The sequence below is a fragment of the Rattus norvegicus genome, chromosome X, assembly GCF_036323735.1.
Source record: "Rattus norvegicus strain BN/NHsdMcwi chromosome X, GRCr8, whole genome shotgun sequence".
NCBI classification, from domain to species: Eukaryota; Metazoa; Chordata; class Mammalia; order Rodentia; family Muridae; genus Rattus; species Rattus norvegicus.
The window spans coordinates 47589205-47612483 of NC_086039.1; the positions used below are offsets into that span (position 1 = coordinate 47589205).

General features: G+C 37.7%; 1 protein-coding gene across 5 annotated transcripts in view; it reads right to left on the reverse strand.

The window, feature by feature from the left end:
- Mageb16 (MAGE family member B16) overlaps positions 1–23279 on the reverse strand; it is an 84422-nt gene that overhangs the window by 8453 nt on the left and 52690 nt on the right. For 2 of the 5 annotated variants that reach the window (XM_063280035.1, XM_006256977.5), the window contains 3 exons: positions 21668–21735; positions 19656–19733; positions 6911–6988 (listed from right to left, as the gene is read on the reverse strand). The gene's annotated coding sequence lies outside the window, so the exon portion shown is untranslated. Of the gene's footprint in view, positions 1–6910; positions 6989–19655; positions 19734–21667; positions 21736–23279 lie in introns of those variants that run through there. The other 3 variants (XM_063280034.1, XM_063280033.1, NM_001025013.1) reach the window with 2 other exon arrangements.

Genomic DNA, 23279 nt, shown 5'->3' on the forward strand with positions numbered 1-23279 from the left:
TCCCAAGATCAGATGGGCTTAGTGCAGAATACTACATCATTGAAAATCTCATACCAGTGCTGTCCAAACTATTCCACAAAATAGAAATGGAATGAACACGACCCAATTCCTTCTAAAAAGCTACAATTATGCTTATCCCTAAACCACATAAAGACCCAACAAAGAAAGAGAACTTCAGACCAATTTCCCTTAAGAATATTGACACAATATTCAGTAAAGTTCTCAAAAATGGAATCCAATAACACATCAAAAAGATCATACATCATGATAAAGTAGGCTTCATCCCAGGAATCCAGGGTGGTTCAATATACGGAAATCCATCAATGTAATCCCCTATGTAAACAAACTCAAAAAAATGATCATCTCATTAGATGCTGAGAAAGAATTTGACAAAATTCAAAACCCTTTCATGTTAAAAGTCTTGTAACAATCAGGAATTCAAGGCCAATAACTTAACATAGTAAAAGAAATATACAGCAAACCAGGAGCCAACACCTACCTAAATGCAGAGAAACTTGAATCAATCACACAAAAATCCTGGACTAGAAAACGCTGTCCACTCTCTCCCTACTCATTCAATATAGTTTTCAAAGTCCTAGCCAGAGCAGACAACAAAAGGAGGTCAAAGGGATACAAACTGGAAAGGAAGAAATCAAAATAACACTATTTGTAAATGATATGATATTATACTTAAGTGACCCCAAAAGTTCCACCAGAGAACTACTAAGCCTGATAAACAACTTCAACAAAGTGGCTGGGTATAAACTTAACTCAAACAAATCACTAGCCTTCCTCTACTCAAAGGATAAATAGGTTGAGAAAGAAATTAGGGAAATGACACCTTTCCCAATAGTCCCAAATAACAAAATAACTCTATATGAGCAAGCAAGTGAAATATTTATATATATATCAAGAACTTCAAGTGCCCGAAGAAAGAAATTGAAGAAGATCACAGAAAATGGAAAGACCTCCCATGCTCATGGATTGGCAGGATTAATATAGTAAAAATGGTCATTTTGCCAAAAAGCAATCTATAGATTCAATGCAAGCCCCATGAAAATTCCAAGTCAATTCTTCAAAAAGTTAGAACGAGCAATTTGCCAATTCATTTGGAATAATAAAAACCTAGTATAGTGAAAAATATCCCTAACAATAAAAGAACTTCTGAAGGAATCACCATCCCTGACTTCAAGCAGTATTACAGAGTAATAGTTAGAAAAACTCTATGGTATTAGTACAGAGATAGGCAGGTAGATCAGGGGAATAGAATTCAAGACCCAGAAATGAACCCACATACGTATGGTCACTTGACCTTTGACAAAGGAGCTAAAACCATGCAATGTAAACAAGATAGCACTTTCAACAAATGGTGCTGGTTCAACTGGAGGTCAGCATGTAGAAAAATGTAAATCAACTTACTTTTATTGCCTTGTACAAAGCTTAAGTCCAAGTGGATCAAGGACCTCCACACAAAACCAGATACACTCAAACTAATAGAAGAAAAAGTGGGAAAGAGCCTCTAGCACATGGACACTGGGGGAAATTTCCAAAAAAAAAAAAAAGGTTTATGATGTACGCTCAAGAATCAACATATAGGACCTCATAAAACTGCAAATCTTCTGTAAAGCGAAGGACACTGTCAATAGGACAAAACGGCAACCAATAGATTGGGAAAAGATCTTTACCAATCCTACATCTGATAGAGGGATAATATCCAAAATATAAAGGCCTCAAGAAATTAGACTCCAGAGAGCTACATGACCCTAAAATGGAGTATAGAGACAAAGAACTCATGGCTGAGGAACATCAAAGGACTGAGAAGCATCCAAAGAAATATTCAACACTGTTAATCATCAGGGAATTGCAAATCAAAACAATCCTGAGATTCCACATTACGACAGTCAGAATGGCTAGGATCAAAAACTCAGGTGACAACAGATGTTGACGAGGATATGGAAAAAGAAGAACACTCCTCCATTGTTGGTGGGATTGCAGACTGGTAAAACCACTCTGAATCTGTAGATTGCTTTTGGTAAAATGGCCATTTTTACTATATTAATCCTGCCAATCCATGAGCATGGGAGATCTTTCCATCTTCTGAGGTCTTCTTCAATTTCCTTCTTCAGTGTCTTGAAGTTCTTATTGTACAGATCTTTTACTTGCTTTGTTAAAGTCACTCCGAGGTACTTTATATTATTTGGGTCTATTATGAAGGGTGTCGTTTCCCTAATTTCTTTCTCGGCTTGTTTCTCTTTTGTATAGAGGAGGGCAACTGATTTATTTGAGTTAATTTTATACCCAGCCACTTTGCTGAAGTTGTTTATCAGCTTTAGTAGTTCTCTGGTGGAACTTTTGGGATCACTTAAATATACTATCATATCATCTGCAAATAGTGATATTTTGACTTCTTCTTTTCCGATCTGTATCCCCTTGACATCCTTTTGTTGTCTGATTGCTCTGGCTAGAACTTCAAGAACTATATTGAATAAGTAGGGAGAGAGTGGGCAGCCTTGTCTAGTCCCTGATTTTAGTGGGATTGCTTCAAGTTTCTCTCCATTTAGTTTAATGTTAGCAACTGGTTTGCTGTATATGGCTTTTACCATGTTCAGGTATGGGCCTTGAATTCCTATTCTTTCCAGGACTTTTATCATGAAGGGGTGTTGAATTTTGTCAAATGCTTTCTCAGCATCTAATGAAATGATCATGTGGTTTTGTTCTTTCAGTTTGTTTATATAATGGATCACGTTGATGGTTTTCCGTATATTAAACCATCCCTGCATGCCTGGGATGAAGCCTACTTGATCATGGTGGATGCTTGTTTTGATGTGCTCTTGGATTCGGTTTTCCAGAATTTTATTGAGTATTTTTGCGTCGATATTCATAAGGGAAATTGGTCTGAAGTTCTCTTTCTTTGTTGTGTCTTTGTGTGGTTTAGGTATAAGAGTAATTGTGGCTTCGTAGAAGGTATTCGGTAGTGATTCATCTGTTTCAATTTTGTGGAATAGTTTGGATAATATTGGTATGAGGTCTTCTATGAAGGTTTGATAGAATTCTGCACTAAACCCGTCTGGACCTGGGCTCTTTTTGGTTGGGAGACCTTTAATGACTGCTTCTATTTCCTTAGGAGTTATGGGGTTGTTTAACTGGTTTATCTGTTCCTGATTTAACTTCGGTACCTGGTATCTGTCTAGGAAATTGTCCAAAGCAATCTACAGATTCAATGCAATCCCCATCAAAATACCAATCCAATTCTTCAAAGAGTTAGACAGAACAATTTGCAAATTCATCTGGAATAACAAAAAACCTAGGATAGCTAAAGCTATCCTCAACAATGAAAGGACTTCAGGGGGAATCACTATCCCTGAACTCAAGCAGTATTACAGAGCAATAGTGATAAAAACTGCATGGTATTGGTACAGAGACAGACAGATAGACCAATGGAATAGAATTGAAGACCCAGAAATGAACCCACACACATATGGTCACTTGATTTTTGACAAAGGAGACAAAACCATCCAATGGAAAAAAGATAGCATTTTCAGGAAATGGTGCTGGTTCAACTGGAGGGCAACATGTAGAAGAATGCAGATCGATCCATCCTTATCACCCTGTACAAAAAGCTTAAGTCCAAGTGGATCAAGGACCTCCACATCAAAGCAGACACACTCAAACTAATAGAAGAAAAACTAGGGAAGCATCTGGAACACATGGGCACTGGAAAAAATTTCCTGAACAAAACACCAATGGCTTACGCTCTAAGATCAAGAATTGACAAATGGGATCTCATAAAACTGCAAAGCTTCTGTAAGGCAAAGGACACTGTGGTTAGGACAAAACGGCAACCAACAGAATGGGAAAAGATCTTTACCAATCCTACAACAGATAGAGGCCTTATATCCAAAATATACAAAGAACTCAAGAAGTTAGACCACAGGGAAACAAATAACCCTATTAAAAAATGGGGCTCAGAGCTAAACAAAGAATTCACAGCTGAGGAATGCCGAATGGCTGAGAAACACCTAAAGAAATGTTCAACATCTTTAGTCATAAGGGAAATGCAAATCAAAACAACCCTGAGATTTCACCTCACACCAGTGAGAATGGCTAAGATCAAAAACTCAGGGGACAACAGATGCTGGCGAGGATGTGGAGAAAGAGGAACACTCCTCCATTGTTGGTGGGATTGCAAACTGGTACAACCATTCTGGAAATCAGTCTGGAGGATCCTCAGAAAATTGGACATTGAACTGCCTGAGGATCCAGCTATACCTCTCTTGGGCATATACCCAAATGATGCCCCAACATATAAAAAAGACACGTGCTCCACTATGTTCATTGCAGCCTTATTTATAATAGCCAGAAGCTGGAAAGAACCCAGATGCCCTTCAACAGAGGAATGGATACAGAAAATGTGGTACATCTACACAATGGAATATTACTCAGCTATCAAAAACAACGAGTTTATGAAATTCGTAGGCAAATGGCAGGAACTGGAAAATATCATCCTGAGTGAGCTAACCCAAACACAGAAAGACATACATGGTATGCACTCACTGATAAGTGGCTATTAGCCCAAATGCTTGAATTACCCTAAATGCCTAGAACAAATGAAACTCAAGACAGATGATCAAAATGTGAATGGTTCACTCCTTCTTTAAAAGGGGAACAAGAATACCCTTGGCAGGGAAGAGAGAGGCAAAGATTAAAACAGAGACTGAAGGAACACCCATTCAGAGTCTGCCCCACATGTGGCCCATGCATATACAGCCACCCAATTAGACAAGATGGATGAAGCAAAGAAGTGCAGACCGACAGGAGCCGGATGTAGATCGCTCCTGAGAGACACAGCCAGAATACAGCAAATACAGAGGCGAATACCAGCAGCAAACCACGGAACTGAGAATAGGACCCCCGTTGAAGGAATCAGAGAAAGAACTGGAAGAGCTTGAAGGGGCTCGAGACCCCATATGTACAACAATGCCAAGCAACCAGAGCTTCCAGGGACTAAGCCACTACGTAAAGACTATACATGGACTGACCCTGGACTCTGACCTCATAGGTAGCAATGAATATCCTAGTAAGAGCACCAGTGGAAGGGGAAGCCCTGGGTCCTGCTAAGACTGAACCCCCAGTGAACTAGACTGTTGGGGGGAGGGGGACAATGGGGGGAGGGTGGTGAGGGGAACACCGATAAGAAAGGGGAGGGGGGAGGGGGATGTTTGCCCGGAAACTGGGAAAGGGAATAACACTCGAAATGTATATAAGAAATACTCAAGTTAATAATTAAAAAAAAAAACCACTCTGGAATCAGTCTGGAAGTTCCTCAGAAAATTGGACATTGTCCTAACTGAGGACCCAGCTATACCTCTCCTGGTCATATCCCCAAAGGTTGCTCCAACAAACAACAAAGAGTCTCGCTCCACTATGTTCATAGCAGCCATATTGATAATAGCCAGAAGCTGGAAAGAACCCAGATTTCCTTCAGAAATGGATGCAGAAAATGTGGTACAGCTACACAATGGAGTACTACTCAGCTATCAAAAACAATGACTTCTTGAAATTCTTAGGCAATTGAATGGAACTAAAAAAAAAATCATCCTGCATGACGTAACCCAATCACAAAAAACACATATGGTATGCCCTCACTGATAAGTGGGTATTAGCCCCAAATCTCTCATTACCCAAGATAAAATCCACAGACCATATGAAACTCAAGAAGAAGAACAACCAAAGGGCAGATGCTTAAGTCCTTCTTAAAACACGGAAGAACAATATTCATAGGTGAAGATATGGAGACAAAGTTTGGAGCAGTGACTGAAAGAATAGCCATTCAGAGCCTGCCCCACCTGGGTGGTGTGTGTGTGTGTGTGTGTGTGTGTGTGTGTGTGTGTGTGTGTGTGTGTGTATTAATAAATTCAAGAAGTGCATCCTGACAAGAGCCCGATATAAATGTCTCCTGAGAGGCTCAGGCAGAGTGTGAGAAATGCAGAGGTGAATGGTCACAGCAAACCACTGAACTGAGACTGGGGTCCCCATTGGAGGAATTAGAGAAAGGATTGAAGGAGCTGAGGGGTTTGCCACCACATAAGAACAATAATACCAACCAACCAGAGCTCCCAGGGACTAAACCACTTCCCAAAGACTACACATGGACAGACCTACAGCTCCAGCTGCATTTGTAGCAGAGGATGGCCTTGTTGGGCACCAATGGTAGGAAAAGCCCTTGTTCCTGCCAAGGCTGGAACCCCCAGTGTAGGGTATTGTCATGGTGGGGGCGGGGCAGGAAGGGGGTGTGGCTGCGGAGGAGGGCACCCTGATAGAAGAAGGGGGAGGAGGATGGGATAGGGAGCTAATGTATTGGAAACTGGGAAATGGAATAAAATTTGAAATGTAAATAAAAAAGAACCAATAAAAAAGATTAGAAGAGAATACATAGTGATAATAATAATAGCACGAATCTCCATATAATTTAAAGGAACAACTGTGACTATGTTTTTCTGATGTTTAAAATTACTACACAGTTCTACCAGAATTAGTTTCAATATTTAAACCAGCTTTGTGATACCCATAGAGAATCTAAATAAAGAATATTGTTTTAGTACCTAAAAAAACAATTCAAAATCTGAAGACCAGAATGAAGCATGTGAAGTTACTAACTATAACAAATTAACTTCTTCAATTTTTATTCAATGCCTACAATCACTTAGTAAGCAGAAGGCTCTTTGCTGTTGCTAGTCTGTTATTTTCTTCTTGTACTAACTGCTCATGTATTAGGAAACAAAAGAATGTAAAAAGGCATCCTTCATTATGTGTGTTCCAGTATCTAAGTTCTAACATTATAGGTGCATATTGCAAGGCCACCTGTGTTCTAAAGTGGTTAAGTCTTTAAATGCTAACTTAGAATACTTACCTTAAATTTGGAAAGCACCTTGGTGTCTTCCCTTTTAATTGTCTGGTTCTAGTGCTTCCAATCAAAGGCAACAGCTCACTGAAAAAGAAGAAAGAAAGTTATGGTATAAAGCATGTTCTTTGTAGATGCTCCTTCCAGAGTTCTTCTAGGGTTAAGCAAATAGCCAAAGAAAAGTACCTTGGTAAGCATTTCTTTTTGAGAATGTAGTTCATGTGGATTTATATCTTTCAAACAGAGTTTCCTTGGATATTCACATGGCCTATGGTCTTAGTCTAGAACTTATAATCTCATTATAGTGTATCATTCCAAATAAATATCATGAAATAGTTGTCCCAGTTTGCTTCTTGAATGCTGTAATAAAATACTGACCAAAGGCAATTTAGGAGGAAAGGGTTTATTTCATCATGCAGGTTAAAGTACATCACTGAAGGAAGTCAAAGGATGAACTTAAGGCAGCTATCTGGAGGCAGGAACTAAAGCAGAAACCAAGGAGGAATATTGCTTATTGCCTTCCTACTTCTGGCCTTTTGATGGTCTTAATCAAAATGTCCCACACAGATTAATGTATTCCAATGCTTAGTCACCAGGGAATGGCATATTTGAAATGATTAGAAGGTGTGTACTTGTTAGAGGAAATGTGCCATTAGGGATGGATGGACTTCAAGATTTCAACAGCCCATGACAAACTCATAGTCTCTCTCTGACTATGGATCAGGATGTAACTCTCAGCTACTGCTCCAGCATCTGCCTTCATGAAGCCATGCTTCCCACCATGATCATAATGGATTAAACCTCAGAAACTTTAAGCAAGTCTCAAAGTAAATACATCTCTTAGAGGACTGACTGGGTCATACTGTTTCTTCACAACAGAATAGTGACTAAGTCATAAGGTGGTACTAGGGAATGGAGTATTGCTATGTCAGGCTTGACCATGCTGCTTGTTGGCAGAATGTGGACTTTGGGTCTTTGGATTAGAAAAGTAGTTGAATGTTTTAAAGGGAGCTTAATGGATCATACTAGTAGAAGCATGGAAGACAGAGATGCTTAGACCAGGGTAGATTATGATAGCCTGGTTCAAGATGTTGCAAAGGAGAAAACATTACTAAGTGCCTTGAAACAAACCACTCTTGTGATATTTTGACAACAAATGTGAATACATTTGCCCTTGTCCTAAAAATGCATTTTGTATTATGATATGGCTATAAAACGATAGGGCAGCAGAACATGGAGGTTTAAATAAAAATGGTACCTATCTATAGGTTCATATATTTGAATATACAGTTCCATATTGATGGAAGTGTGTCTCTGGGAGTGGCCTTTGAGGTTTCAAAAGCTCATTTCAAGCCCATAATCTCTTTCTGCCTATGCTTCAGGATGTAGCTCTCAACTACTACTCTTGTGAAGCAGTAGAGGCTTCTTGCCATGATGATAATAGAGTAAATATGCGATACTGTGAGTCAGCCCTAAAGAAATATTTTCTTTTATAAGAGTTGCCTTGGTTATGGTGTCTCTTCATAGTAACAGAATAGGGAATGAGTTAGGTCTGCTCCAGGAATAATACTACTTAAAATGGGATGGGACATGCTATATCAATTAACCATTAATAAAATGCCACACAGAGGTATTATAAAGGAATAATGGGAAAAATAGGGTAGTAATTTTATCTGGTAAGGGAGAAGAAAAGGCAATACAGAGGGAGAGAGGGAAAGAAATGAGAAAAAAACATTAAGAGGAAAAAATGAAAATTACACAGGGAAACATTATTTTATGGTAACTTAAAACACACACACACACACACACACACACACACACACACAAATTTGAATAAAATTATGCTGTTAGGTTGAAAATGGTTACTCCAAGAGTCACAAATTACCTTACAGACCATGCTCTATTTTGTGACATATAATGCAGATAACAATCACTCTAAGAGCCACATACTATCTAAACCCTAGTACTGTGCATGTAAAACCTCTCTGTGAATTTAGGTGAAGGAGGTCTATGAGATTCTAAAACAACATTATTCTCATTTCTCCTTTCTCCTTTCTCCTTTCTCCTTTCTCATTTCTCTAGTCTGCTAGTACTTGAAAGTAAATCCTTATTGCTAAAAACACTACACAATTTAGATGCACAATATGGAGGAATTGAGCAGCATCTGATCTATAAGCCTCCTACTTGAGGACTAATTCTCATGTTATCCAAAGGTACAGTGCTAGGTGCCAAAGGGTAAAAGCAATTGAATAGTTCTATGTAGTTGTAAATTCTAGGAACTTCAACAATGACCAGCATCACAAGCTATATCTAAGGGTGCAATAGTGACACATATTTTGGCAGTAGTCAATAGCAAACTAATAGGACAAAAGACTACTCAAAAGGAGGGAATTTATAACTGGTATCATAAAGCTTGACAACTACCCATAGCTGGTGAGGGTATGGACCCTAGAAGATTAATTGCTTTTCTTCCTTGGTATTCTTACTAGTGTCACTTTCCTAAACCACTAAAATTCTCAACTGTAGTCTGTCTATGCTTATCCCCACAGGTAATTGTACCACTTTCCTTGATTTTACAAGAGAAAATCAGAGAAATCCTTAACTGGCCAAAATACATTCATACAAAATGTCCCAAAACAATTCATAGTGTGGTGTCTAGCTCCAACTGATACATTTACAACATAATCAATAAACCTAAGCCTCAGAGAACTTTGAAGAAAAGGAATAGAAAAATTCTAATAGACAGAGATAGAAGGACTCTCTTATGTTCAAGACTACCAAGTTGGTCTACAGAAGCCAAATATAGGCAATCCCAAACTACAAGGTAGGAACCTATCAAAAACAAAACCAACCAACCAACCAACCAACCAACCAAACAGGGAAAAAGCCCTAAGGAACCTATCACTATTTGAAGAATTATTGCTAACTATTGCTAACTAGAGATGGAAAAGTCAGTTTTCTTCTGGGAAGTGGGCCCTGAGAGACCATATCCATATTTCAGTAGATTGTCCAACACTCATACACACATGGGGAGCATGAACTTTGACTATTAAAATGATGGAGAGGTGCTATGTTACAAGAAGTTTGAGGGCAGAGGTATAAAGTAAGTTCCTATTGTTTAAGACAGAATGCACTTCACAAGGACCCAGCAATGTCATAGCTGGAATAGACCTGAGGACTGGTTTTCATATTGCCAGAAGGCCCCATGCAATTATCCAAAGGGAAGGGTAAACAATAGTCCTACCCTGCTATGATGCCTATGAACCACAATCAGCACAAAATGATACCCCTAAATGTTCAGTAGTGGCACATATACTTTACACTAGCCAACAGCTCTCTAATTGAACTTAAGGCCCACCGAACAAGAGGAAAGCCAGGCCCGAAAACATAGAAAATTCCCCAGTGATAGTGAAGTCATCAATATTGGAAGAGAACATACAACTACTTGTTTACTAAGCTAGCATAATTACTAAGAACAATTTTAACATTTCTCCTTATACAGACTTTAAGTGTTATCTTCATGCATTAACAAGGACACTTATTTTTGCAATATATGGAAAACAACAATACAGAAAACTCCAACCAATGAAAATGCAGAGGTGTGGCACTTAGTGACAATATAAACATCTATAAACACTCCTGCACCTAAATCTTAGGGAGCATTGTGGAGGAGGGGAAAAAAGACTCTAAGAGTTAGAGGATCAGAGAGTTTTCTGTAGGATTTTATCTCTTACTAATGTCAGAGAGCCATAATTCTCACCAATATGACTGCTCAACATGAGCTGAATAAGGATGACACCAAAAGACATACAGAAGTGAGTGAAGAAAAGCCTATGAGGCCCCACCATTACACAAAGAACTTAAGGTGATAAAGGAATGCTGCACAAGAGAAATCCTCTTCCCCAGGGAACAGTGTATTAATTGGTTTTCCAATTCTAATCTGTAAGTGCTGAAAACATACAAACCAAGTAACACAGAGATTAAGTAGATTATATGTTTTGGAATGCATATATATATATTGCAGTAATTAACAAAAAGAGAGGCCAGGGATTTGAAAGAGAATGAGGAGTGTTAAATGGGAAAGTTTAAAGAATGGAAAACAAGAAGTTGGGAGGGAAAAGTGGTGATAGAGATGTGAGCAGAATTAAGTGTTTGGGTAATGGGAGGTAAATTTGACCTAATCATATTATATCTAGCAATGAATGTTAAACAAATTTTTAAAAAACAACATTCAACACCTCCCCCAAAGACCATAATTCTCTAATAAACTCTGGAAAGCTATGTTGGAGTGATGATTCAGTGGTTAATGAGTAGTTTTTTCCTAGCACCTATAGAGTTTGTGAGCAAAAGGCCTATGTAGCTCTATTTCCAGATCTGACATCTCTTTTGGTATTTGCTGATAACTACACACATATTCATATATATATATGACATCCATGCATATAAAAGTACACATCAACAAAACACACACACACACACACACACAAAGTACACATAATTAAGATTTTTTTGACTTGTTTTTTGTTTTGTTTGGTTTGGTTTTTGTTTTGTTTTCGAGACAGGATTTCTCTTTGGAACAACCTAGGCTATCCTGGAACTCAGTCTGGACAGGAGGCTAGTCTTGAACTCACCTGCCTCTGCTCCTCAAGTGCTGTGATTAAAGGCACTTGCCACTACCACCTGGCTAAATAAATCTGTTTTAAAAACAACAAACACTAAAATGTCGTTTTGAGACATTAAGTATACTGAACAAACCAAATCAGAGTATATTGTGGCTACTTCCAGCAGACATAACACAAACTATTCACTTCGGGCAGTATCTTGACTTCTATAATCATTAAACCTCCTATTCTCCCTTAGTTGCACCCATTACTGATTTCATCTGACTAAGGCCTCCGTTTTCTCACAGTGCATCCTGCCCCAAACACTGTCCTGGCTACACTATTACCATGCAAAAGCAGATTCCTTAATATTTCCTCCAAAGGTTCTTTCTAAGGATAGATACGTCCTTTGTTTGAAGCAAGATCTCCAAGTCAAATCACACCTCTAAATTTGTATTTTATCCCAGGCCAAAGAAGGCTGGATGAGGTCTAATGGCAAAAGCGAAATTCTCATCTGTGCCTTGAAGGTCTCTGTTCAGTGTGGTATAACCCCCTATACCCTTATTTAGAATCATATTTTTAACAATCAGCAGTACCTGAGACAACTCTTCTTCTTTCAACTTTTCTGTATACCAGCTTCGGTAGTCACACTTCGTAACGTCACATCCGGTTTGCAGCAACATTAATACGCATGCTCCTGGGTTCCCTAACAGAGATGTTCCTTTTCTTCTGCCTTATCACATGGGCTTCTGAAAAGCCCTAGGATTTTATTTCTGTTAGGCTGGGATTGGCCCCTTGTGCAAGTATATCTGAAAGGATGTTTGGACTCAAGAGTCACTCTGTAGTAATTTACAAAGGAGACACAGCCATGGTAAGTCACTGGCAGATTTCTTTATATGTCTTTCTTTGATAATGGTAATAATCTTTAGTTCATTCTTTTAATGATTCTTCATTGTGCCTTTAACTTTTTTGATCTTATAGGTAGAGATTAATGGGAAATGCAGCTTCTCCCTTCTAACAAAGTTTTGACTAGTTACTCTATTGCTTCAGAAATTGTATTGTCAACTTTGGCCACAATTTGAGAAGGGATAGTAGAATAAATAGGTAGACATGTACCATGATAGTGGGGGAGTATCATCTACAAAATATACTGATATATTTATTCATTCTTTTCATCTTCCATATTTACTCCTTTGTGTAAACTTTATTATAAACATACTTTTTACAGGTTGAAGACTGAGATAATGATTTTATGAGGTATGGTCATTTTTGCTAGTGATTTCCCATATATAGATGATCATCATTGCATTTAGTATTTTCTCTCTTTATTATTCATTCCATTAACTTGTTTTCTTTTTCCTATCACCCTGGGCTATTTCTAAGTTTAGTTTTGAAAAATAGGATTAGCACTATACATATATTTTTACCCCCAGACTTCAATGAACATCATGACATTTCATATTTTTATATTTTAATTATTTTTCTAATTATTATAATTGACATATTAGAAAAAGTAAATTGCAACCTAACATAATACACTTTTATTATGAGGAAGGGATAGGGACTTCACAAGAAGCCTACAAAATCAACTAAAGTGGACCCTTGGGGGTTCTTAGAGATGGAACTGCCAAAGAGTGAGGATGGGCTAGACCTAGAACTCCCCCAGCATATATGTAGTAGACTTGCAGCTTGGTTTTCATGTGGGTTCCTCAACAACTGGAGTGGAGGCTTACCCTGACTGTGTTGACTATATACAGATCCTGTTCCTCTAATTGTGCTATCTTGTCTGGCATCAGTGGGAGAGGATGTGCCTAGTCCTGCAGTGAATTGATGTGGCAAGTGGGTTGGTACTGATGGAGGACCTCCCCCTTCTCAGAGGTCAGGCAGAGGTGGGCAGTGACCATATGAAGGGGAGACTGGGAGGAGAGTGGGGACTGCAATAGGGATGCAATGAAAATTAATTAATTAATTAATGTAAATAAAAAAATAAGGAATTAAGGTAGAAAATAAGTTCTACACATAGCAGTGAAAATTGGAAACACATAAAGCTCAATTTATTGTAAGAGTGAGCACAAAAACCTCAATATATAAGACATTCTATGTACTGTCATGAGTGATGGGTACCATAACTAGTTCATTCTTCTTTTTTAAAAGATCTAGTTATCATTTAGATGTCAGAGAATCTATAAATTTAGTATCAAATATTATTTAATAAAGGACTTATCCGAATAAAGATGAAATACAAATTTAAGGAGATTAACCAATTAACTTAGAGACATTCATGAATTGAAGTGAGAAAAATAATTCATAAGCTAATCAATTTATAGTAAATATGTTTTAGGCACTGGAGAGATAGTTCAGTGGTTAAGAGCACTTGTTTTGCTTGCAGAATACCTAAATTTGGTTCACATTACCCATATGGTGGTCTATAATTACCTCTAAGTTCAGTTTCAAAAGATTTGCTGCCATTTTCGGGTCATTGGGGTCACCAAACTCATATTGTGCATACAATTAATATGCAGATATAAAATTCATATACAAAAAGTAAATAAATCTAAAAAGAACATAAAAGGAATAGAAAACAAAACAAAAACCCATGACACTCATATATTGTATAGAATTATTTAAAATTTTTGTATTAAGATTTAATAGTGGCGGGGCTGGGGATTTAGCTCAGTGGTAGAGCGCTTGCCTAGGAAGCGAAGCGCAAGGCCCTGGGTTCGGTTCCCAGCTCCAAAAAAAAGAAAAAGGAAAAAAAAAAGATTTAATAGTGGCTAAAGACATGTCCTATCAAATATTTACATTGAACATTTTATGAATATAGGGAATTAATATAAAATAGAGGTAGGCAAAGATAATATGAATTAGAAGAATCCACACTATCATTAAACTCAAATAGAATTTATTTGCAGACATTATACTAAAATCTATTAATGTATTGAAGGCATTTTAAACATTATTGTCTTTAAAATCTGCACACAAAATTTAGTGTTTGCCGAAGCAATACATAGGATAAAATTGAATTTATAAATATATAAAATATAAAATCAAATAGGGCAGAACAAGTGTAAGAACTCTAGAACAATTATGTACCTTATATTTAAATTACTAAAGAACTGACAAACAGGACAAATGTTACAGATTTCTAGAATGTTCAATAAACAAGTTAGACCATACCAAATTTAATCTGGTGATATCCTTAAAATCAATATATTGTTATTTGAGAATACTTTTGATTAGAATCATGATTGAAAACTATCTTTACAACACATAAATCTATTACAGGTCAATTCAAAACCTAATTTTATGTTATTTCATCTAAAAATTTATATACTTACATTAATAGGATATAATGCCACATTAAGAAAAATATGTTAACAAAACCAAGCAACCATTATTTATTCATGTTTAAAAGGTATGTAAACAAATCAGAAAAGGATATCTATGAAAAGCTATATGAAATATAATACATAACATGGAAATACTGCATTGAAGATTATCTTTCTAGTTAATATTATATTTCTTCTTAATAAACTAGCAAACAAATGAAATGTGTTATGTTTGAAAAACACATTAATATAATTTGTATATTTATATGTATAAGTTTATATGAAGAAAATATATTCATGATAAATAGTTAATAATGAGAAGACCTGAAAGCATAGAATCAATATGTAAACACTTGGGGACAGCAAACAAAATAAAAATAAAGTTAAATAAAATATAACATCCACATTACTATAAAAATCTGGTGTTTAAAACTAAATATACTAATATAATCTTAAATGTGTTTGTGATGAAATGACTCCAGTATTTTTACAATCGAACCTGAGGGGAATTAAAATTAAATAGTCTACCTGTCAACAAAATATTCCTCTATTTAGAACTTCACTGATTTCTTCATTCCTTAGAAATTTTATCTATTATTTTCACATACTTTTATTTCCTATGAATTGGTTTCCTCTGCCTACATAAAAATATTGTCAAACATTTGGTGACTAGCAGCCAGTGGTGGAGCAGGTCTTTAATTTCAAGACTTGGTAGGCAGAGGCAGGCAGGCCTTTGTGAGTTCAAGGCCATTCTGGTACACAGAACAAGTTTCAGGACAGCCAAGGTTGCACAGAGAAAAAAGAAAATAAAGCAAAGATACATACATACATATATACATACATACATACATACATACATACATACATACATACATAGATTACTGAAGCCACATGAATGTTTTTCCTTAGAGTTCCAGAATTTAGATATCAAAAAAAAATTTAAAATATGAAAATGAAAATGTTAGTTGAATTGGATCTTTCTTCAGGCTCTGGAATAGAATCTATTGCAAGCTTTGTTCATGCCTTCCCATAGTTTGCCTGTATCTATTCTTACACCATTTCAAGCTCCTAACTAGTATACATTTTAATAATTTGAATACCTTTTATAATAAGCCAATTCTTCTTTCTTTGTTAATAAAGCTGGTATTTGCTATTCTTGGCCATTCAAAAGTCAACATAAATTGTAGACTTGGCTTATATGAACTAATGCATTCATGTCATATGTATAGACATGTACAAATAAACCTCTGTCTCCAAAGTGCTGAAAATAAAGCCATGCTCCACCACTGCTTGCTAGTCACCAAATGTTTGTTAATATGTTTATGCAGGCAGAGGGAACAAATTCATAAGAAATAAGACATTATGAGCTTATTCTGCAGATCTAAACTTGCCTGAACCCTGATAAACTTTTCTCTGATGTCTGTAGTGAATTGACTTGTGAGATAACATTTAGGATCATCTTCTGAAATTGGTCCCCTTACTCTGCAATTAAAGGGACTCAAGGTGTCTTTCATTGCCTTCAAGAAGTCCATGTTCTTCCCCACTGTCCAGTTGAGTTTTCCTGTCTCGTAGTGGCAAGCAGGACCCAGTCTCCACTGCAATAGCAACCAATAACTCTGTGGAAGCTTTAGAAACTCCTATCATCTTTACCAATCCTACAACAGATAGAGGCCTTATATCCAAAATATACAAAGAACTCAAGAAGTTAGACCGCAGGGAGACAAATGACCCTATTAAAAAATGGGGTTCAGAGCTAAACAAAGAATTCACAGCTGAGGAATGCCGAATGGCTGAGAAACACCTAAAGAAATGTTCAACATCTTTAGTCATAAGGGAAATGCAAATCAAAACAACCCTGAGATTTCACCTCACACCAGTGAGAATGGCTAAGATCAAAAACTCAGGTGACAGCAAATGCTGGCGAGGATGTGGAGAAAGAGGAACACTCCTCCATTGTTGGTGGGATTGCAGACTGGTACAACCATTCTGGAAATCAGTCTGGAGGTTCCTCAGAAAATTGGACATTGAACTGCCTGAGGATCCAGCTATACCTCTCTTGGGCATATACCCAAAAGATGCCCAACATATAAAAAAGACACGTGCTCCACTATGTTCATCGCAGCCTTATTTATAATAGCCAGAAGGTGGAAAGAACCCAGATGCCCTTCAACAGAGGAATGGATACAGAAAATGTGGTACATCTACACAATGGAATATTACTCAGCTATCAAAAACAATGACTTTATGAAATTCGTAGGCAAATGGTTGGAACTGGAAAATATCATCCTGAGTGAGGTAACCCAATCACAGAAAAACACACATGGTATGCACCCATTGATAAGTGGCTATTAGTCCAAATGCTTGAATTACCCTAGCTGCCTAGAACAAATGAACCTCAAGACAGATGATCAAAATGTGAATGCTTCACTCCTTCTTTAAAAGGGGAACAAGAATACCCTTGGCAGGGAATAGAGAGGCAAAGATTAAAACAGACACAGAAAAAACACCCATTCAGAGCCTGCCCCACATGTGGCCCACACATATACAGCCATCCAATTAGACAAGATAGATGAAGCAAAGAAGTGCAGGCCGACAGGAGCCGGATGTAGATCGCTCCTGAGAGACACAGCCAGAATACAGCAATACAGAGGCGAATGCCAGCAGCAATCCACTGAACTGAGAACGGGACCCCCGTTGAAAGAATCAGAGAAAGAACTGGAAGAGTTTGAAGGGGCCCGAGACCCGTTATGAACAACAATGCCAAGCAACCAGAGCTTCCAGGGACTAAGCCACTACCTAAGGACTATACATGGACTGACCCTGGACTCTGACCTCATAGGTAGCAATGAATATTCTAGTAAGATCACCAGTGGAAGGGGAAGCCCTTGGTCCTGCTAAGACTGAACCCCCAGTGAACTAGATTGTTGGGGGGAGGGTGGCAATGGGGGGGATGGGGAGGGGAACACCCATAAGGAAGGGGAGGGGGAGGGATTAGGGGGATGTTTGCCCGGAAACTGGGAAAGGGAATAACACTCGAAATGTAAATAAGAAACACTCAAGTTAATAAAAAAAATATAAATAAATAAAAAACAATATCAAAAGACTATACATGGATTGACCCAGGGCTCCAACTGCATATGTAGCAGAGAATAGCCTTGTTGGGTCACCAGTGGAAGGGGAAGCCCTTGGTTCTGCCAAGGTTGGACCCCCAGTGCAGGGGAATAAGGGGGGCAGTAAGCAGTAAGGAGGAGGTATGTTGGGAATACCCATATGGGGTAGGGGGAGTGAAGGAGCATGGGATAGGGGCTTCTGGACAGGAAACCGGGAAGGGGAATAAATTTGAAATGTAAGTAAAGAAATATATCTAATAAAAAATTAAACAAAAAAACAAAAAACAAAAACAAAACAAAACAAAACACTCCTGTCATATGATACCTGGTATCAACAGTTCTGTGGGGAACTTCTCTATCTGGGCCTACTTTTGGATTTTTAGTCTGCACTAAAGGTATTCACCTTGGGCCCATGTAAAGTTCCAGTGCCTTTGTTGATCAGTGACTGCATCTTTGATGGTCATCATTTTTATTTCTTTTATTGAAATTAGGTTTATTTTTTTCATGCAACAATTAATGATTATAGTTTCCCTTCTCTCTACTTCTAGTTTTTTTCTCACCCCCCACCACCACTTCCCTCTAGATACACTCACTTGCTTTCTCTCATTAGAAAAGAGCATGTCTCTAAGAAACAGCAACCAAACATCTCAAAATAAAATAAGATGAGATAAAACTATCGTATTAAAGTTATTTATTTGGCATCCCAACAGGAGAAAACATGTCCCCAGAGACAGCACAAGAGTCAGAGATCCACTTGTTCTCATACTCAGGAGTCCCCCACCCCCCCAAAAGAAGCCCACTAAGCTAACAGCTATAATATATATGTAGAGGACCTGGTACAGATCCATGTAGACCATGTGTTAGCTGTTTTTGTCTCTGAGTTCATATGCATCTTGCTTAAGTCTTTCAGTGGACCTTATTCTCCTAGTGTCCTCCATCCGTTCTGGTTCTTACACACTTCTGTTCTTCCTCCCTGGTATTCTCTGAGCTCTATGGATAGGTATTTAATGGATACATCCCATTTAGATTCTCTCTGAATCATGTATGGTTGGGAGATGACTTCCTGAACTGCAGGCACTAAGATCCACAATTAATCAATGATACTGATGAAATTGCAAAGCTACTGTAGAACAAAGGACAACATCATTCAGGCAAAGTTTCAGTTTACAGATTGGAAAACCAACTCCAAACCTAATAGAGATCTATTATCCAAAGTATATTAAAAGAAACTCAGATAATTACATATCAAAGAACAAATAATTCAATTAAAAATGGAGCATACTGAGAATTCACAATAGAGGAATCTCAAATGCCCAAGTAACATTTAAAGACATGTTCAACATCCTTAGCCATTAGTGAAAGCCAATCAAAACTACTTTGAGATTCCATCTTACACATTTCAGAATGGCAAAGATCAATAACAGGTGACAGCTCATGATGGTGAGGATGTGCATCAAAGGAAACATTTTTCCATTGCTTGTGGGAGCACATACTTGTACAACTACTATGGAAATGAATGTGAGGGTTCCTCAGAATGATGGTAATCAACTTACCTCTAGCCACAGCTATACCAGTCTTGGGTATAAAACAAACTCATCTTACCACAAGGACGCTTGCTCAACCATGTGCATAGTGGGTTCATTCCTAATACTCAGAACCTGGAAAGAACCCATATGTCCCAAAACTGAAGAATGAATAAAGGAAAATTACATACTATCATATTGTGTAAATCAGCTCCATGGGAACAGATGTAGAGTCCCTCAGCAAAATACTAGGTGGAGCTCAGGGAGTCCTATGGAGAAGAGAGAGGAGGAATTGGAGGAGCCAGAGGGTTCAAGAACACCACAAAAACATCACCCACAGAATCAATGGACTGAGACTCAAGCAGGCTTACAGAATTCAGGGAACCTGCATGGATCTGACCAAAGCCTTCTGTACATATTGTTATTGTTATAGAGCTTGGTGTTCTTGGGAGATTTGTAACAGTAGAAGCCAAGGCTCTCTCTGACTCTTTTGTTTGCCACCAGGATGCCTTTCCTCCTCCTCTATTGGCTTTGAGGTTAGAATATGGGCCTGGTCTTATTGTTGCTTGTTATTCTGCATTTAGTTGATGTCCATGGGATTTCTGCTTGCTTTCTGAGGGGAGGTGGAGGGACCATGGACCTGGGGGAAAGGGGATGAGGGACAGGGAGACTAGGGAGTGGAGAAAAACAGAAACTGCAGTCTGAATGTCATGTATGAGAGAAAATTAAAAAAGGGGGATAGAAAGTAAATTTAAAAAAACAAAAATGTGCTAAATTTATACAATGGAGTATTTATTACTTAGTGGTTAAAAAATGACATCATGAAACTTGCAGGCAAATAGAACTACAAAAAATATCATCCTGAATGAGGTAACCAAGACCCAGAAAGATAAATATGGTATGTATTCACATATAAGTGTATATTAACAGTTAAACACATAATAACCAAGCTACAATTCATAGAACCAGAATGGTTAGATAAAAAGAAAGGGACTGGGGGAGACACATGGATCTCCATGGGAAGGGGAATAGAATAGATTTTACTTGCAGAGTGGGGGAAGGTGGGGATAGAAATGGGAGGATCTGGTTGGGGAGATATAGTGTAGAGGGAAAGAATTTGGGGGAATGAATGGGAATTAAGGGGCATCTGAAAGATGATATGAGAATCTACTGCAGTGAAAATTTTTTCCAAAATATATGAAGGTGATTCTTGGGGTCTGTTAATGATGGAGTATGCAACGTCACAACAGGCCATCTCTTGTCACCAAATGAGACTTTCACTAGTAGGATGAGTTAAATTGAATTGATTTGTTGGGCACAGGGCCCCATGGAAATCCCTGAAATAACTAGACTATTGCTAAGACAAAGAGCTGCTCTCTGAAACCTGACAATGGGGCTCTTTTGTGGAGGACAATACCCATACAACTCATTGAACATGGAGAAGTTGAGCTGATATGTAATGGATCCTTCACCCCTACATTCTAGTTTCTTTAGTGCAGGAAGGTACTTTGCAGGGTACAAAAAGAGAAACATAAACACCAACCCAGCACAAAGCCTTTGACCTATAATCTGTACTACCTGCAAAATATGTTAGGGTTGAACTTGTGGTAGTAGGCAACACAGGTCTAATTTGACATAAGGCCTACTCTTCAAGAAGGAACCCATTCCAGATACTGTTTGGGTAACTAAGAACCAGAAATGAGATAGCCAAGAGACCTACTGTAAAAGCAAACAAATACTATGAATCTAAAAAAGTAATAATAGAGTAACTCCAAATGATATCCTACTATCCTCATAGATTAGTGCCAGTCATCATCAGAGTTGCTTCCTCTGGCAGCAGATGGGAACAGATGCTGGTCACCTTTTAAGATATGATACAAAGAAAATAAAAGGATTTTCAGACACAGTACTAGAGTAACAATTTGTTGTTGTCTCTACTCAAACTGAGACATCCATTAACTTTCACTGAAAGTTTCTGATTCACTACTGTTTTTTTCTCCTTCTCTTGGCCAGTGGCCTAATCCCTCATATTAAGTAAGGCCCATACCTTTCTGACAAAGCTCTTTTATCAATGTGATGTATTTGTCTCATCTGGTTCTATTTCTCCCCGATTTCCAATACTCATAAGAGTAGATATGTCAAATTATCATATGGTTTCTTCTGTCCTAAGACAGAAAAAAAAATAAGGAGCCAAAGGTTTTACCTGTTTGATGACTGAAAAGGAAATTATCTTTCTCTGCCAACTTCGAGGAATTTAATTCAGCAAACAATCTAGAAGAGTTTCAAAGCAGATTATTATTCAAATGATTCACTATGATTTGCATCTCTACCGCTACGACCATTTTAATATGAAGAGATTCCTGTAGTTCATCTAATTTCCACAAATTATAAAATAATAATATATTGTTTCAAGTTTCTAATATTTATGATGATTTTTATAGTACCAACAGAAAATGGAAATATTCCATTTCAAAAAAAACTTGCTTAGTTATAGTAACAGACAATCTACATAGTCAGATTATATTCTGTCAATATATATTCATAAAGATATATGTGATGATGAAATGATGACTTCATTAAGAATGTATAGTAACAATCTTGTAGCAGTGCATATTGGTATATACCTGGGATTGTAACACATAAAGAGAAAAGAATGATGAATCCAAATTTGATTATAGCCTGTACTACATGGTGAAATTCAAGCTGGTTTCATTGACCATCTCTTCTCCTTATCCAATTGTTTATCTTTCTTGCCCCATTTGTCCACTCCCATATCACAGTTGTCTCCCTTAAGCGCCCATGTACACATATTCAATTTTCTACCCCTGCTCTTTCATATTTCTTCTCCTTACCATACTCACATTCATCTCTTTTAACATTCCCACGGATATATAGACATGTACACAGACAAAAAGATGGCTTTGATACACATTGCGATCTAGGGGCTGCCAAAGAGAAATGGAGGAATGGGGGAAGAAGGGATGGAGCAGGAGGGAGAGAGAACATGCAGAGAGATAATGGTAACTAAACAGACACAACATGAATATGAAAAATAGGACACTATAGAGATACCTCTAGAAAGTATGGTAATATTTGACAACTGTAGTACAGGATAGGAGAAAAGCTGTAAAATGTTATCTTGACATGACATGTCTGTTACATACTCCTTCTTACAGAAGCTGTGATTACTTGCACAAGACTTATGTAATATTAGCCAATAAAGATTCCAGCATGGGGGCTGGGGATTTAGCTCAGTGGTAGAGTGCTTACCTAGGAAGCGCAAGGCCCTGGGTTCGGTCCCCAGCTCCGAAAAAAAGAACCAAAAAAAAAAAAAAGATTCCAGCATGGATACATGGATAGTGGAAGGCCTCATGACACTCCACCCTAGCTGGGAAGCTTGCCAATTGATGGCTTCAGGGGAAGGAAAATCTCTCTTTTTCTCAGACATGGGCAATGATAGATTCCCCATATACCAGTAGATAAACTCACAGCCATATGAACAGCACTACTTGGAGTCAGTGGGCTTGAAAATAGATATTTATAAACGGAGGAAATGCAGTTGGAAAGGAGACATGGAGGTTTCCTGGGAGAAGATGGAGATGGAGAATGTGAGGTAGTAATGATCAGTAATTATATGTATGTGTGAAATTTTCAGAGGATTAACAGTGAAAAATTATAATAAAGTACTAATAAAAACATTTAAAAAGTAAGAAAGAAAGGCATTATCAATTCAGAGAGGTGGATTTTTATAACAATTCAGTATTGAAGATCCATTAGAGAAAAAAAACTGAATTGTAGCTTAACCCTTACATCTT